Raw genomic sequence first — 15,602 nt, 5'->3', positions numbered from 1 at the left:
TCTTCGTGTAACCCCCACGAGCATACAGGAGAGCACGTACATGTTGAGGCATGCTGTTCACGAGATATGCAAAGGTTTGGACAGGAATCGCTTGCCATGCAGTGACAATAGTCTGCTGCAATTCACGCACAGAGGCAGGCTGCTGGTCCAAGTTGTCGATTTGACGCGTTAATTCTGCCCACAAGTTCTCTATCAGATTCATATCCGGGGACATGGCAGGCCACTCCATATGCTCTACACCACGGTCAGCAAGAAAGTTTTGGATCATGCGAGCACATGAGGCTGTGCATTGTCATCTTGGAAGACAAAGTTTCCTCGAAAGGCTGCATGAACAAATGGAAGCAATGTTTCTTCCAGAATGGCCCTGTGCTTGAACTGGTTCAGGTTTCCATTCAGAACAACCAGGTCAGTTTTGCCCCCTGCATGAAAAGCAGCCCAAACGTTCACCCCACCACCTCCAGCTTGGACTCTTGGCACTATACAATCTTTGTTGTAGGCTTCATGCACTTGTCTGCGCACTCGGACGCGACCATATTGATGATAGAACAGAAATCTAGACTCGTCACTGAAGATCACGTGATTCCAGTGTCCTGGCTGCCATTGACGGTGCTCTCTGGCCCACTGCAATCGGCGCTGGCGGTGTTGTCTGGTCAGATGTGGCTTTCTCAGGGGATGCCTGGCACGATAGCCTGCTTGAACCAGTCGTTGGTTGACTAGCCTTCTGGATTCAGGCACATTTGTCAGTTGCTGCCACTCAGCCCTAAGCCGATTAGCTGACTTGGTACGGCCATTGCGGACTAACCGGTGCAGCTGGCGATCATCCCTCCTTGTGGTTCTGCGGGGACGTCCTGACCTCGGTATTGGAGTAGGGACAACCCTCTGAGCATTTCGTTTCAGGATCTTTGACACCTGACCTTGAGTGATGCCATACTGCCGAGCAAGAGCACGCTGTTTCATGCCGGAATTTCGTAAAGCCACCACTAAATGACAAACAGCATTGTCGAGTTGACGGACCATCTCCAGGGGAAGCGGCAATAACTTTTGTAGATGTGCAGCAGTTGTTTTCCACTAATACAGAACGCAACAACGTTTATATACCTGATTGTGAAGCCAATCGTCAAATGTACCTGTCCGTACATTTTGTCACGCCACCTGTGATATAATCCTGTTATTGACTTCTTGCTGCGACAGACAATCAGTGACATGGTTCTTTTAACAAAGAAATCACCGAAGCGTAAAAGAAACTCACCATATTGATATACCGAGTTCAGAAAGTAAACCCAAGTCAAGAAAAAAAAAATATTCCATATTAAATGCCATGTCTGTATATATATACACACATATATATATATATATATATATATATATATATATATATATATATATATATATATATATATATATATATATATATATATATATATGTCACGTGAAAAATTAAGTACACCCCATGTAAAGTTTGGACTTTTTCAACATATTTCAACATACAGCTATTTGATCTCCATTTCAACAACACTGACAGATAAAGGTGATATTGAAGGAACTGCGCTCCAACGCGAGTCGAAAGAATTGACGCGACCAAAGACGGAATTCGTCCGAGTTGCTTTATTGAAACAAAACAGCTCAGGTATTCTGACAAGCCCGTTTTTCGGGCAACAATATATATACACATTTATGTCGGGAAGTTTGCCCGGCAAAAGCTATACCGGGCATGCCCGGGTATCAAGGGCGAGCCATGGAAAGGCGAGTCTGGACCTGCCCGGGCGTGTTTGGCTGCGGCCTGGCAAGTCGAGGCTGGGCGTGCCCGGGCGCTCTGGGCGAGCACTGGAAAGGCGAAAGCGGGCATGCCCGGACGCTCTGGGCGAGCCCTGGAAAGGCGATAGCGGGTATGCCCGGACGCTCTGGGCGTGCCCTGGAAAGGCGATAGCGGGCATGCCCGGACGCTCTGGGCGAGCCCTGGAAAGGCGATAGCGGGCATGCCCGGATGCTCTGGGCGAGCCCTGGAAAGGCGAGAGCGGGCATGCCCGGGAAAGACGAGACCGGGCGTGCCCGGGAGGTTCGGGCGTGCCCGGGAACAGTGAGTCCGGGCATGCCCGGGAGAGGCGCGTCTGGCCGTGTTCTGGCCGGTGCAAGGCGATTATGTACATCCAGCGGTAACTGCTACACACGCCCCTCCAGAATCGACCTGCACCGGCAGGGTCAATTTAAGGGGGGTCCGGATGACCCGGCCGAAGTGACCCCTGGAGGGTCGTGGGGAGGGGTCTGACGTGGTGGTGGGTGGTCGAGCGGGGGGAACTGTGGACGGGGGGCGGCCTCGCCGCGGAGGAAGGGCCAACCGTGGTGGTCGGTCGATGTCCATGTGCGCCGGTTTGAGGCGGTCCACAGAAATCCGGTCCGGCCGGCCGCCGAAGTCGACGATGAAAGACTTGTCGCCCCGTCGCAGGACCCAGAAGGGCCCATCGTACGGCGGTCGGAGTGGCCCCCGGTGCGCGTCATGACGCACAAAGACGTACTCCGCTGTGCGAAGCGCCGGGGGGACGTAGGACTGGGGGCCACCGTGGCGGGACGTCGGCACGGGGGCAAATCGTCGGGCGGCCTCCTGGAGGTCCGAGCGCTGGCGAGCGGTGGACCAGGGACTGGTAGCGTCAGGCACGAATTCGCCCGGGACGCGGAGTGGCTGGCCGTAGACGAGCTCGGCGGCGGATGCCTGGAGGTCTTCCTTGGGGGCCGTGCGAAGGCCCAAAAGGACCCACGGCAGCCGGTCGGCCCAACCGTCGTCCTGAAGGCTGGCCATGAGTGCGGCCTTCATGGAGCGGTGAAACCGCTCGCACAACCCATTGGCTTGGGGGTGGTAGGCCGTGGTGCGGTGCAGCGTGACCCCCAACGAACGGGCGACCGCCCCCCAAAGCTCAGACGTGAACTGTGGGCCGCGGTCGGACGAGATGTCCGCTGGTGCGCCGAAGCGCGCGACCCAGGTGGCGATGAATGCCTGCGCCACGTCGGTGGTGGTGGTGGAGGTGAGGGGCACGGCCTCCGGCCACCTGGTGGTCCTGTCCACCATGGTGAGCAGGTGGGTGAACCCCCGCGAGGGGGGCAGGGGACCCAACAGGTCCACGTGGACGTGGTCGAAACGCCGTTCAGGCACGGCGAAAGGTGCCAGCGGGGCCTGGGTGTGGCGGTGGACCTTGGCTCGCTGGCAAGCCGTGCAGGCGTTGGCCCAGTCGCGGATGTTTCGTCGAAGGCCGTGCCAGACGAAACGCGCCGACACCAGCTTCTGAGAAGCTTTCCGGCCCGGGTGAGAAAGGCCGTGGATGGAGGCGAAGATGCGGCGCTGCCAGGAAACGGGCACGATGGGGCGAGGCTGGCCCTGGGAGACGTCGCAGAGCAGGACGGTGCCCGCGAAGGGGATGTCGGCCAGGCGGAGGCCCGTGTCCGCCACGCGGAGTGCCTGCACCGAGGCGTTGGTGGTCTGGTCGGCCGCCATGAGTGTGAAGTCCACGCCGAGGTGGACCGCGTTCGCGCTGGCCCGCGAAAGGCAGTCGGCCACGGCGTTGTCTTTGCCGGCGACGTGCCGGATGTCCGTGGTGAACTCCGACACGGCGGAGAGGTGGCGCTGCTGGCGGGCCGACCACGGCTCCGTGACCTTAGCCATTGCGCAGACCAACGGCTTGTGGTCGACGAAAGCCGTGAACGGGCGGCCCTCCAGGAGGTGTCGGAAATGGCGAACGGCCAGGAATAGCCCGAGCAGCTCGCGGTCGAACGTGCTGTAGTTTAACTCGTTTGGCCGGAGTTGCCGGCTGAAAAAAGCGAGTGGCTGCCAAACCCCGTCCACCCATTGCTCACGGACGGGCCCACCGCGTAGTTGGAGGCGTCCGTAGTGAGGGCGATGGGCGCGTTGAGCACCGGGTGAGCCAGCAGAGTTGCGTCGGCGAGGGCCCGTTTGGCACTGGCGAAGGCCGCGTCCATGGCCGCGGACCAAACAATGTCATGCTTGGCCGGCTTGCCCCGGAGGGCCTCGTAAAGGGGCCGCATGAGCTGAGCAGCGCGGGGCACGAATCGGTGATAAAAATTCACCATGCCGAGGAACTCTTGGAGGGCCTTGATGGAACGGGGACGCGGAACGTGGTGATGGCCTCGACCTTGGTCGGCAGCGGCACGGCCCCGGTCTTGGTGATGCGGTGGCCCAAAAAGTCAACGGTCGTCGCGCCGAAGTGGCATTTGACCGGGTTGACAATTAAGCCGTGCTCGCTGAGGCGACCGAACAGTGTTCGGAGGTGGAGGAGGTGCTCGGCGCGGGACATGCTGGCGACGAGGATGTCGTCCAGATAGACGAAAAGAAACGGCAGGTTGCGCAGCACGCCGTCCATCAAGCGCTGGAACGCCTGGGCCGCGTTCTTGAGGCCAAACGGCATCCGCAAAAATTCGAACAGGCCGAACGTCGTGATGACGGCCGTCTTCGGGACGTCGGCCGCCCGGACAGGTACCTGGTGGTAGCCCCATATCAGGTCAATTTTCGAAAAGATGACCCGTCCCGCCAAACGGGCGGAAAAGTCCTGAATATGCGGGATCGGGTACCTGTCGGGGGTGGTAGCGTCATTGAGACGGCGGTAGTCGCCACACGGGCGCCATCCACCCCCCGGCTTTGGCACGATGTGCAGTGGCGAGGCCCACGTGCTATCGGAGCGCCGCACGATGCCGAGGTGCTCCAACGCGTCGAATTCGGCCTTTGCCACGGCGAGCTTGGCTGGGTCGAGGCGGCGGGCCCTGGCGTAGACCGGCGGGCCCGTAGTGGGTATGTGGTGCTCGATCCCGTGCCGCACCGCGACGGCCAAAAACGTCGGCCGCGTGAGGGCCGGGAATTCCACGAGCAGGCGAGCGAACTCGTTCGTTGCCGGGAGGGCGCACGCCAGTTCGGTCGGCGCGGAGCTGCTCATTGTGCACGCCAGGGAGCTGAAGGTCTCGGCGTGGACAAGGCGACGTCGTTTGACATCGACCAGCAGCCCGTGCGCGCAGAGGAAGTCGGCGCCCAGCAAAGCCACGGGGACGCTGGCGGTAACAAAAGTCCATTGAAAGCGCTGGCTGCCGAAGCAGAGGTTGACGACGCGTGGGCCGAAAGTGCGTATGGCCGAGCCATTAGCAGCGACCAAAGAGGGGCCGCAAACTGCGTCCAGCCTGTCCTGCTCGGAGGCAGGTATGACGCTCAGCTGGGCGCCGGTGTCGCACAGGAAACGCCGTCCAGACGCTTTGTCCCGAATAAACAGCAAGTTGCCCGAGTGGCCGGCGCTCATGGCTGGGAATGAACGCCGGCCCGGCCGTTTCCCGACCTGCCGAAAGTGCATGGGGGCCGGCACGTCCGAGCCTTGTGTCCGAACCTGGCGTGGTAATAACACCACGCCCGGTCAGGTGGAGGCCCCGGCCGTCGTGTCGGAAGCGGGCGGTGTGGCGTGGCGGCCGCCAGTTGCACCGGCAGTTCGGCCTCCAACCGCGCAGGGCGCTCGGGCATCGTGGGCGTCGCCTCGGACGGCGGCGGGCTCCAGGTAACCGTGCCGATGTGCTGGCCCGCCGAGGAGATCTTATCGGCTTCCCTGGCGAGGGCGCGGGAATCCGTGATCAACGTGCCAGCCAGGGCGAGGCGTACCGGGTTAGGCAGCTGACGGAGGAACAGCTCCCGGAACAGGAATGCCGGAGAGTGCTCGCCGAGCAACGAGAGCATATAGTCCATGCGCTCGGACGGGCGCGTGTCGCCGAGCTCGGGCAGGTCAAGCAGGTGCCGTGCGCGTGCTGCCGGTGAGAGGGCGAAAGCGCCGAGGAGGAGCGTCTTCAGCGCGTCGTATTTGTCAGCAGCCGGCGGGTGCTGGAGGAGGCTCAAGGCGCGGGCCGCGGTGGCGGAACCGAGCGCCGCCACAACATGGTAGAAGCGGGTGTCGTCCGCGGTGATGCCTCGCAGGGCGAACTGGGAGTCCGCCTGGGCGAACCAAACGGCCGTGTGAGTCTCCCAGAAGGTAGGCAGTTTAAGCGTCACTGCCGTATCCATGTCGGTAGGTCACCAATGAAGGAACTGCGCTCCAACGCGAGTCGAAAGAATTGACGTGACCAAAGACGGAATTCGTCCGAGTTGCTTTATTGAAACAAAACAGCTCAGGTATTCTGACAAGCCCGTTTTTCGGGCAACAATATATATACACATTTATGTCGGGAAGTTTGCCCGGCAAAAGCTATACCGGGCATGCCCGGGTATCAAGGGCGAGCCTTGGAAAGGCGAGTCTGGACCTGCCCGGGCGTGTTTGGCTGCTGCCTGGCAAGTCGAGGCTGGGCGTGCCCGGGCGCTCTGGGCGAGCACTGGAAAGGCGATAGCGGGCATGCCCGGACGCTCTGGGCGAGCCCTGGAAAGGCGATAGCGGGCATGCCCGGACGCTCTGGGCGTGCCCTGGAAAGGCGATAGCGGGCATGCCCGGACGCTCTGGGCGAGCCCTGGAAAGGCGATAGCGGGCATGCCCGGACGCTCTGGGCGAGCCCTGGAAAGGCGAGAGCGGGCATGCCCTGGAAAGACGAGACCGGGCGTGCCCGGGAGGTTCGGGCGTGCCCGGGAACAGTGAGTCCGGGCATGCCCGGGAGAGGCGCGTCTGGCCGTGTTCTGGCCGGTGCAAGGCGATTATGTACATCCAGCGGTAACCGCTACAATATAATATAACAAATATCATGCAACATTTACATTTTGAAGTCCATTGTATAATTTAAATAAACATAAATGCAAATTTTGCATGTGGAAAAAGGAAGTACACCCTTGGCACTAATAGGTGGTATTGCCCCCTTTGGCAGAAACAACCTCAAGTAGGCGTTTCTTATAACTGTCTACCAGTTTCTGACATCGCCTGGGAGAAATTTTGCCCACTCCTCCATGCAGAATTCTTTCAGCTGTGCGATGTTTGAGGGATTTCTTGCATGCACAGCTCGTTTCAAATCCCCCCACACAACATCTCGATGGGATTTAGATCCGGGCTTTGACTTGGCCATTTCAGAACCCTCCAATTCTTTCTTTTCAGCCATTCCTTGGTGGATTTACTGGTATGTTTAGGGTCATTGTCATGTTGCAAGGTCCACCTTCGGTTGAGCTTCAACTTTCCAACAGATGGCCTCACATTATCCTCAAGCAACCTTTGGTTCAATGAAGAATTAATAGTGGATTATATGATGGTGAGCTGCCCAGGCCCTGATGCAGCAAAGCTGCCCCAAACCATAATATTTCCACCACCATGCTTTGCAGTTGGTATCAGGTTCTTGTGGTCAAATGCTGTCTTTGGTTTTCGCTAAACATGTCTTCTGGTACTGTGGCCAAATAGCTCTACCTTTGACTCATCTGTCCAGACAACATTGTTCCAGAAGTGCTGGTCTTTGCCTAGGTGTTCATTGGCAAACTTTAGTCTTGCCCTGATGTTCTTTCTGGACAGCAAAGCTTTCCTCCTGGCACACCTCCCATGTCGATCAAATTTGTGCAGCCTCTTTCTAATGGTCGACTGGTGCACTTTGACATCAACAGTGGCAAGAGCTACCTGTAGGTCCCGTGATGACATTCTGGGGTTCTTCGAGACTTCTTTCAGCATCTTGCGGTCTGCTCTCGGACTGAACTTGCTGGGGCGCCCTGGCCTGAACAAGTTGGCAGTTGTTTGGAATCTTCTCCACTTGTAGATGATCTTCCGGACAGTGGAATGATTGATTTCAAATTGTTTGCAGATCTTTTTAAATCCCTTCCCAGACTCGTAGGCATCTATAACTTCTTTCTGAAGACCTCTGAGAGCTCTTTTGATCTAGGCATGGTGACGCCGCACAATTCAACAACAAAGAGCAAACCAAACTAAATGTCTGTGGTTTAAATAAGACAGGTTCCTCCAAGATCCTCTCTAACGATGTTCTAATCATATGCACCTGAGCTGGTGCACCTGATTCTAATTTTAGGTATTTGAAGTAGTGATAAATGTAGGGGTGTACTTACTTTTTCCACATGCGAAATTTGCATTTGTTTACTTATACAATACTTCAAAATGTAAATGTTTCATGAATCATGATATTTGTTGTATTATATCACCTTTATCTATCAATATTGTTGAAATGAAGATCAAATAGCTGTATGTTGAAATATGTTGAAAAAGTCAAAACTTTACATGTGGTGTACTTACTTTTTCACGTGACTATATATATATATATATATATATATATATATATATATATATATATATATATATATATATATATATATATATATATATATATATATATATATATATATATATATATATATATATATAATATATATATATATATATATATATATATATATCTCTCTATATATATCTCTATATATATCTATATATATATATATATATATATATATATATATATATATATATATCTATATATATATATATATATATATATATATATATATATATATATATATATATATATATATGTATATATATATATATGTAGATATATATATGTAGATATATATATATATATATACAATATATATATATATATATATATATATATATATATATATATATATATATATATATATATATATTGTTGTAGATATGAGAATGTTTTTTTTGTTGTTGTTGTTGTAGGGTAAATTGTTGTAGAATATCGCCCTCCTTACTCCAGTGTTGTAAAAAAGGTCAAAGGGCGTTCCCGTAGTTAGTTCCATAAAGCATACATGAAGGACACCATAATATCCCTGTTCAGTAGTTTATTTCCTTATTATGTGTATTAGGGTAAGGCCTTGTGTTCCATTAAGATGGCACTCCATTGCACCAAGTGAAATAAGATAGATTCCCTTTCATGCCCCATTCCCACTCCCAAAACTTCTATTGCCAACTACAATAGCCGCCATTAAGCATGTGCTCAGCTCGGGGAAGAAGGGCGTGCCCGCCCATCGTCATCAAGGGTGGAGCCAGAGGGCCTGTGCCCACCAATCAGGGCCTAAGCGAGCTCACCGAGGGCATGTCCAAAAGGCCGGCGGCTTGATCGCCTGAGGCGCTATAAAAGCGTGTGCGCAAGAGCCGTGTGTGTGGTTGGACCAAGCGAGAGACGTGCAAAGGAGGCACGTCAGAACGTTGGTTGGTGGTTGGACCAAAAGGGAGACGTGAAAAGAGACGTGGTTGGACCGAAAGGGAGACGTGAAAAGAGACGTGGTTGGACTGAGTACGAGAAGAGTTGAGTAAGGGATCCCTAAAAGAGCAGCTCCAGCCAGCGCAAGTTCAGTCACAGCAGCTTCAGCCACAGCAGCAGCAGCCACAGCAGCTTCAGCCACAGCAGCTTGGGGGCCTTGACGGCAGTTTTTGAGCAGGGCCGCGAAGGAACGGCGGCTGCTAAACGCGCCAATCGGAAGAGGCACGGCGGCTGTTAAACGCGCCGATCGAGAAAGGGCGGCGGCTGCTAATCCCCGACCCGACCGTGCTGCGGGTCCAGCTGAACCTGCCTCCCCCTCCAGCCATCCACCTCCTGCCATTCCTATCATCATTCCCCACGTGAGTCTGTCTTTTGTTTGTTCTGTCCTGGGTTTAATTAAGACTGTAGGTAAGCTAATAATTGCACTGTGTCTCTGATTCTTCTGTATATTATTTTATTATCCTTCCTTCTCCTTGGTTACTTTGAGCGTGTAAATAGTAGGAATAAATTTAGTAGTATTTAAAACCTTTTTGTCTTCTTCTTCTTCTTCTTCACATCCGTGTCGCCTTTGTCTTTTCCCTATTGAATACCTGTGGCGCGATCCGGCCAACGTTCGGGAATCGGGTGAGTCGGGGTAACTGTTAGGGCCACGGGGCCATCCGCTCGGCAAACCAACATCTTATCCGCGATCCGTAACAATTGGTGTCAGGAGTGGGATCGGACCCGAAGCGCGCTTAACGCGCTCAAAATTACAAGCTGCTGAAATTTGTTTTGTTTTAGGAAAACCTGAATTTTGAAATCGCGCCATGGATAGTCAAGGCGATCGGATGCCGGTGGGGGAACTAGAAGAGTGGTTAGGGGTAACCCAGGATCAGAGGGAAGAAATAGAGGAGAGCCATGATGAGGTGGTTGAGGAGGTATCAGGAGCACAAAATGGCGCCCTCGCGCACATGGTTGTTACGGCACCAAATTTAGCGGCGCCCGTGGTCGCGGCAGCCGAGCCCGAGATGCCAGGGTACATGCGAGCCTTCATGGCCCATTTCATGGCAGAAGTACAGAAAAAGAACGACAGTATGGACAGGTTGGAGGGCCAATTGGGAGCAAGGAGGGACGAAGCGAGGGGTACCAGTGAACGTTTAGACAATAAATTTGAGGGGTTAGACAACGGGATAAAAGAGGTGAAAAATGGGTTAACGGGGCTAGAAGATAGGATGGAAGGCAAATTGCGGGAGATAGGGGAGCAATCCGCCCGGGAAATCAAACGGATGGGGAACCAGATAGAGGAGGTGAAAATCGGGTTAGAAGGTAAATTGGATGCTCAGAGGGATGAATTGGGACAGATGAGGGTGGCATCTACAAAAAAGATGGAGGAGATGAAGGAGGAGATACGATGAGGTGTAAGCGAGGAGGTCTCGGGGGTACGCGAGGAGGTAAAGCGAGGTGAGAAGCGTATGGAGAAAGAGGTGAGGAATAATACGGCTAGGTTACAGGGGGGCATAGAGGACCTGACGCAGGAAGTGGAACAGCTGATGGTGGGACAGACGGAGTTGGTGGAGCAGGTTCAAAGGAACACTGCGGTACTAGGAGGGTTAAAAGTGACACAAAACGACATTAAAAATGACTTAATAGCGACATAGAGGGAATGTCAGATGGTACGTGAGGGACTGACAACGAGGTTGGACGAGGTGACAGAAGTAATGGAGACAAAGGACCGGGAGATGAGGACGCACATAGAAACGGTTAAGGTGGTGTTAGAGGACGAAATTGAGGAGACGCACCGGGAAATAAAAGAGGTGAAGGAAAAATTAGAGAAGGTGGAAGAGGGGGTGATTGAAATTAAGAAGAGACGGAGGGAAACTAAGAGAGAAATACAGGAGGAGGTGATGGAATATGTACAAGGTCGGTGCTCAAATCATGATGATATGCTCATTAACCAAATAAAGAGTTTGCAGGCGGCGAAGGAGGTGCGGAGACGAGGTGCCAAGGTGAGTGGCGATATACGTGGAAATGTATATGATGTGAGGGGAGCTTCAGTCGGCTTGGGGGTTGGTGTGGACCCGGGTGTTCGTGAGAGGCCGTTGGTGAAGTGTGCGACAGGTACGGTGTGCGAAGGAGGAGGTGTGCGAGAATGTCCGACTCTGGGGTGTGTAAGGAAAAAGTGCGTGCCGAGGAGTGAGTGTGCTGTCGAGAGTGAGTTGGTCGTAGCGCGTGTGCGAGGGAGCACATGGAAGCGCGTAGTGGGGAGCGTTACGGAGGAAGTAACGGAAGAGAGTGCGCAAGAGGATGCATGAGAAAGGTGTGTAACGGACGGGTGCATGGGGAAAGAGTGCGCTGTCAAGAATAAAGGAGAATGCACGCCTGTGGTGAGTGTTACGGAGGGTGAAAAGGGAGAGTGTGCGCAAGAAAGGTGTGTAACGGACAGGTGCATGAGTAAAGAGTGCGCTGGCGAGAGTAAGGGTGAGTGCGCGACCGAGTGTGGTCGTAAAAGTAGTGAGAGTGACACGGAGCGTGAGTTGGTTGTGGCAGATGAGAGAGGATGTACACCTGGAATGGAAGGAGGCACACCTGGAATGGTAGAGCGTGTGTGGGAATGCACACTTGAGTTAGTAGTGAGGCACGTGGTTGGGTGTGCAAGTGAGAGCACACCTGTGGTTGTCACCGAGGAGGTGACCGAGGAGGGGGCGCGAAGAGGTGTGTTGGTGAGGTGTGCGAACGACGAGTGTGTGCAAAGATGTGCGGTGGTCAGGTGTGTGACAAAGTCTGTAAGCAGAATTGAGTGTACCTGGGTGTGCCAGGGAAGGTGCAATGACAAAGAGCATGGAGACAGCTGGATGTATGAGCAAGGAACAGGCTGCGGGGTGTAAGCATGCAGGTGAAGCATCGACGGTAACCGGGTTAGCGGTTAGAGCGACGTATAGCCGAATCGGGCCTTCGTTGCGAACCGGGCAGCTTTGCGTGCCGCGGGGATCCGCGGCGGTTTCGAAAGAACCACCGTGCGGGATCCACGCCGGCCCGTGCTTTGAACGGCCGCGTCCGTGCTCCACTAGGCGGAGCGACCAGCCCGATAGGAAGGATCGTCATGGCGACCCCTTTTTGTTGAGGCGTTCCGGCAGGGCGAGGTCGGGCCATTGGACGGCTCTGTGCCGAGATGGTGCGTGGGATCTCGGCCCGGGTAAGCGTCCTTCCCTGCACCGAATGCCGGACGTATCCAGCCGCCGGCACCAAGCAACCCGCATTCATTGCTCGGCTTTACGAAGCCGAGCTTTGGAGATGAATTGGCGCACCGAGAGGCTCAAGTGAGTAGACTGTGATGATGAGGATAGTGTTTTTGGACCCGATATTAGAAAAACAAAATTTGATGATTGGCAAAGGATTGGCAGATGATTGGTAATGGTAGAGTGATGGGTAGTGATTGGCAAATTTTTGATTGGTTGAAATTTGGACGAGCAAAATTGGTAGTGGAAGAGGCGCGATGTGGTGGGATGGAAACTCTGCCATCTCTCACAGCGGGGGCAAAGGAGCACGAGTCTTATGGGTTTTATGGCAGTGAAAACTAGCCCGGGAGGGTTTGGATAATGTGTAGGGACCTAGAGATGACCTTAGGTAACGTTAAGAATAGGTAGTGACAATGATACCGGTAGTGGGGACGCAGGTAGGTTAGTGTGGATGATAATGACGTGGTATGTGCTTAGTTTAAAGGGAAGACGGGAAGCACTAAGTTAGCAGGGCAACAGGTAGATTAGATAATGCCGTGTGAGTGTTGGAGGTGTATTCAGAAGTGTATTGTGAAAAGTGTGTGGTTAAAAGGTGTGATTGCACAGGTGTGCAACTGAACAGGTGTATGGAGCAGTGTTTGAGTGAGTGATAGTGATGTGAGTTGTGCTGACCAAATGGTCCAGGAAGGAAGGAGGGTGCAGGTGGCACCAGGTGTGATTGCACAGGTGTGCAACAACAGGTGTATGGAGAATGGTTGTATGGAATAAATGGTAGTGTGGAATATCTGGAGTATTGGAATGGATGGTCGTGGAGTGAGTATGGTGGAAACTATGGAGTGGAGTGGATGGTGCGAAGGTGTGAATGGGGGAAGGATGGACCCCATCACGAATACCCGGGGAGGGTAGTGTAAGTGTTAGGTAGAGGGTATAGGTAAATTGTGGTTGGATATTGGCATCTGTGGTGCGGGTGAAAGAATGGTATTTGGATGGGTGCATTAGTGTTGTGGAAATGGCTGGGCGTGTAGCCTGTTAGTGTGTGTAGTTGGTTGGGCACTCCACCACTGTGAGGATGTCGGCCAGGTGAGGCCGCAGGTGGGCTCTGGGAGCCGGTAGAGTTGTTGTGGATGGGGCCCGAGGATCCGGAGGACAGACCCGGGTAGCCCAGTGTCAGAGGGCACCAAGGGGTGACAGAGCCAGGAGGGGCCTTCCCCAGTTAGTTAGGTTAGGGTGAGGAGCTAGGTAAGCTCGGGTGGCAACTGCAGTGGTGGAGGTGTGCAGGTGGGTAGACATGCTGGGGAAGCTACACGACCCAGCCCGGAAATTGTGCAAGGGCACAGGGAGTTGAATCGGGGGAGTGAGACCCCAAATTGAGAAGCACCACAGTTTGGTCAATGGGAATTGGATTTTAGAACCCATAGTGTAAGGTGGCCAATGGATTGCCAGGGAAAGACCCCGGGTAGTGTAAAGTGTATTAACGTCATTTAGAAAGTAGTTAGGATGAAGATCTCCTCGCACCATCTGCAGCCACTCACCTGAGGTGACGTAACTCCACACCATGCCATGTTTTATTATTTTTGATGCAAATGTTTGGAATGTGAGACGCATCATGACGTGGGTGTGACATTGTGCTGATGTTCCATCTCTGCCTCCTTATGAGGATTGGTGATGAATTGGGTGATGGCAAATTTTGGTTAGAGGGATTGTGAAAACGAATTTGGTGTAGGGGAAATATGGGGAAGACGTGACATTTGCGACAAATTTGTAAATGTGTAGATGTTGTAATTATGGGGTAAGGGCAAGAGTAGAGTAGGTGACAGGGGGGGTGACGTATGGTAGGGACGAGCTTTCTCACTTCGCTCTCCGTACGCACTTCGCCTTGCATTGCCTTGTTTGATGTGTACCCTTGTGACCTTACCCCTCGCTCATCTGTCTTTTCCCCCTTTTGTCTCCCACATGAGGACCTGTGCGCCGAGGGGAGCGTGCGTGAGTCGGCCATTGTGCGCCCGAACCTTTCGCAACCACAGCTGTCTGCATCGATGCACCACCTTATGGACCACATGTCTGTGGCCGAGCACCACTTATGGACCCCATGTGTTGGGGCAAGGCCCCTCTGCTGGAACCGGCCGTGAAGGCCCGAGATTTTGCTGGCGGAACTTGGCCACAGGGCACCGATGCCCCACAGGTGAACCACACTAGTCGGCCCTGTGGGCCATTAAAAAAAAATGGACACGTTGGGTGCAAGTTTTATTGCAAATAGGCCGCAAGCAAAGAAGATGACAACATCTGGAAGATAGTAATAGCCAGCAGAAGGAGCCGAAGAGCAAGAGACCACCTGCAGGGTTAGGGGTTGTCGGTTTATTTTATTCATGAACAGTGATGACTGTGCACCGATTGGTGCTTGAGGGTGTATTGGTGCGTTTTTGGGTGCTTTCATGGTGCGTCGATGCAGAGCAGACTGTCTCCCCCCCAGAAAGAACAATCACAGGTCCTGGGTTAGTTTTGTAAATAAAAGCAGAGCCATTGTAAATAATGATCCCCACCGTCAATGTATAGTTTGAAGACCAATTCCGCAATTCGGTTAGCTGTGGGCGTGAGTCTGTTAGGTAGGGTGCAATGGAGCAGCGGGACATATTTATTTATGTTTTAAAACTGTCGCACTCAGGGTCAGGTTAAATGTAGAGGGAACTACACCTACGTGCCACACTAAAAGTTAAAGTTATAGGCCCGGATCATGCCTAAGAGGAGGAGGGTGCAGTGTTGTGGATATGAGAATGGGTTTTTTTTTTTTGTTGTTGTAGTGTAAATTGTTGTAGATTATCGCCCTCCTTACTCCAGTGTTGTATAAAGGTCAAAGGGCGTTCCCGTAGTTAGTTCCATAAAGCATACATGAAGGACACCATAATATCCCTGTTCAGTAGTTTATTTCCTTATTATGTGTATTAGGGTAAGGCCTTGTCTTCCATTAAGATGACCATCACCATCGACCATCACACCATTGCACCAAGTGAAATAAGATAGATTCCCTTTCATGCCCCATTCCCACTCCCAAAACTTCTATTGCCAACTACAATAGCCGCCATTAAGCATGTGCTCAGCTCGGGGAAGAAGGGCGTGCCCGCCCATCGTCATCAACGGTGGAGCCAGAGGGCCTGTGCCCACCAATCAGGGCCTAAGCGAGCTCACCGAGGGCGTGTCGAAAAGGCCGGCGGCTTGATC

Source organism: Myxine glutinosa, chromosome 1, assembly GCF_964187855.1.
Source record: "Myxine glutinosa chromosome 1, kmMyxGlut1.1, whole genome shotgun sequence".
NCBI classification, from domain to species: domain Eukaryota; kingdom Metazoa; phylum Chordata; class Myxini; order Myxiniformes; family Myxinidae; genus Myxine; species Myxine glutinosa.
Note: the sequence above shows the minus strand (reverse complement) of the source record.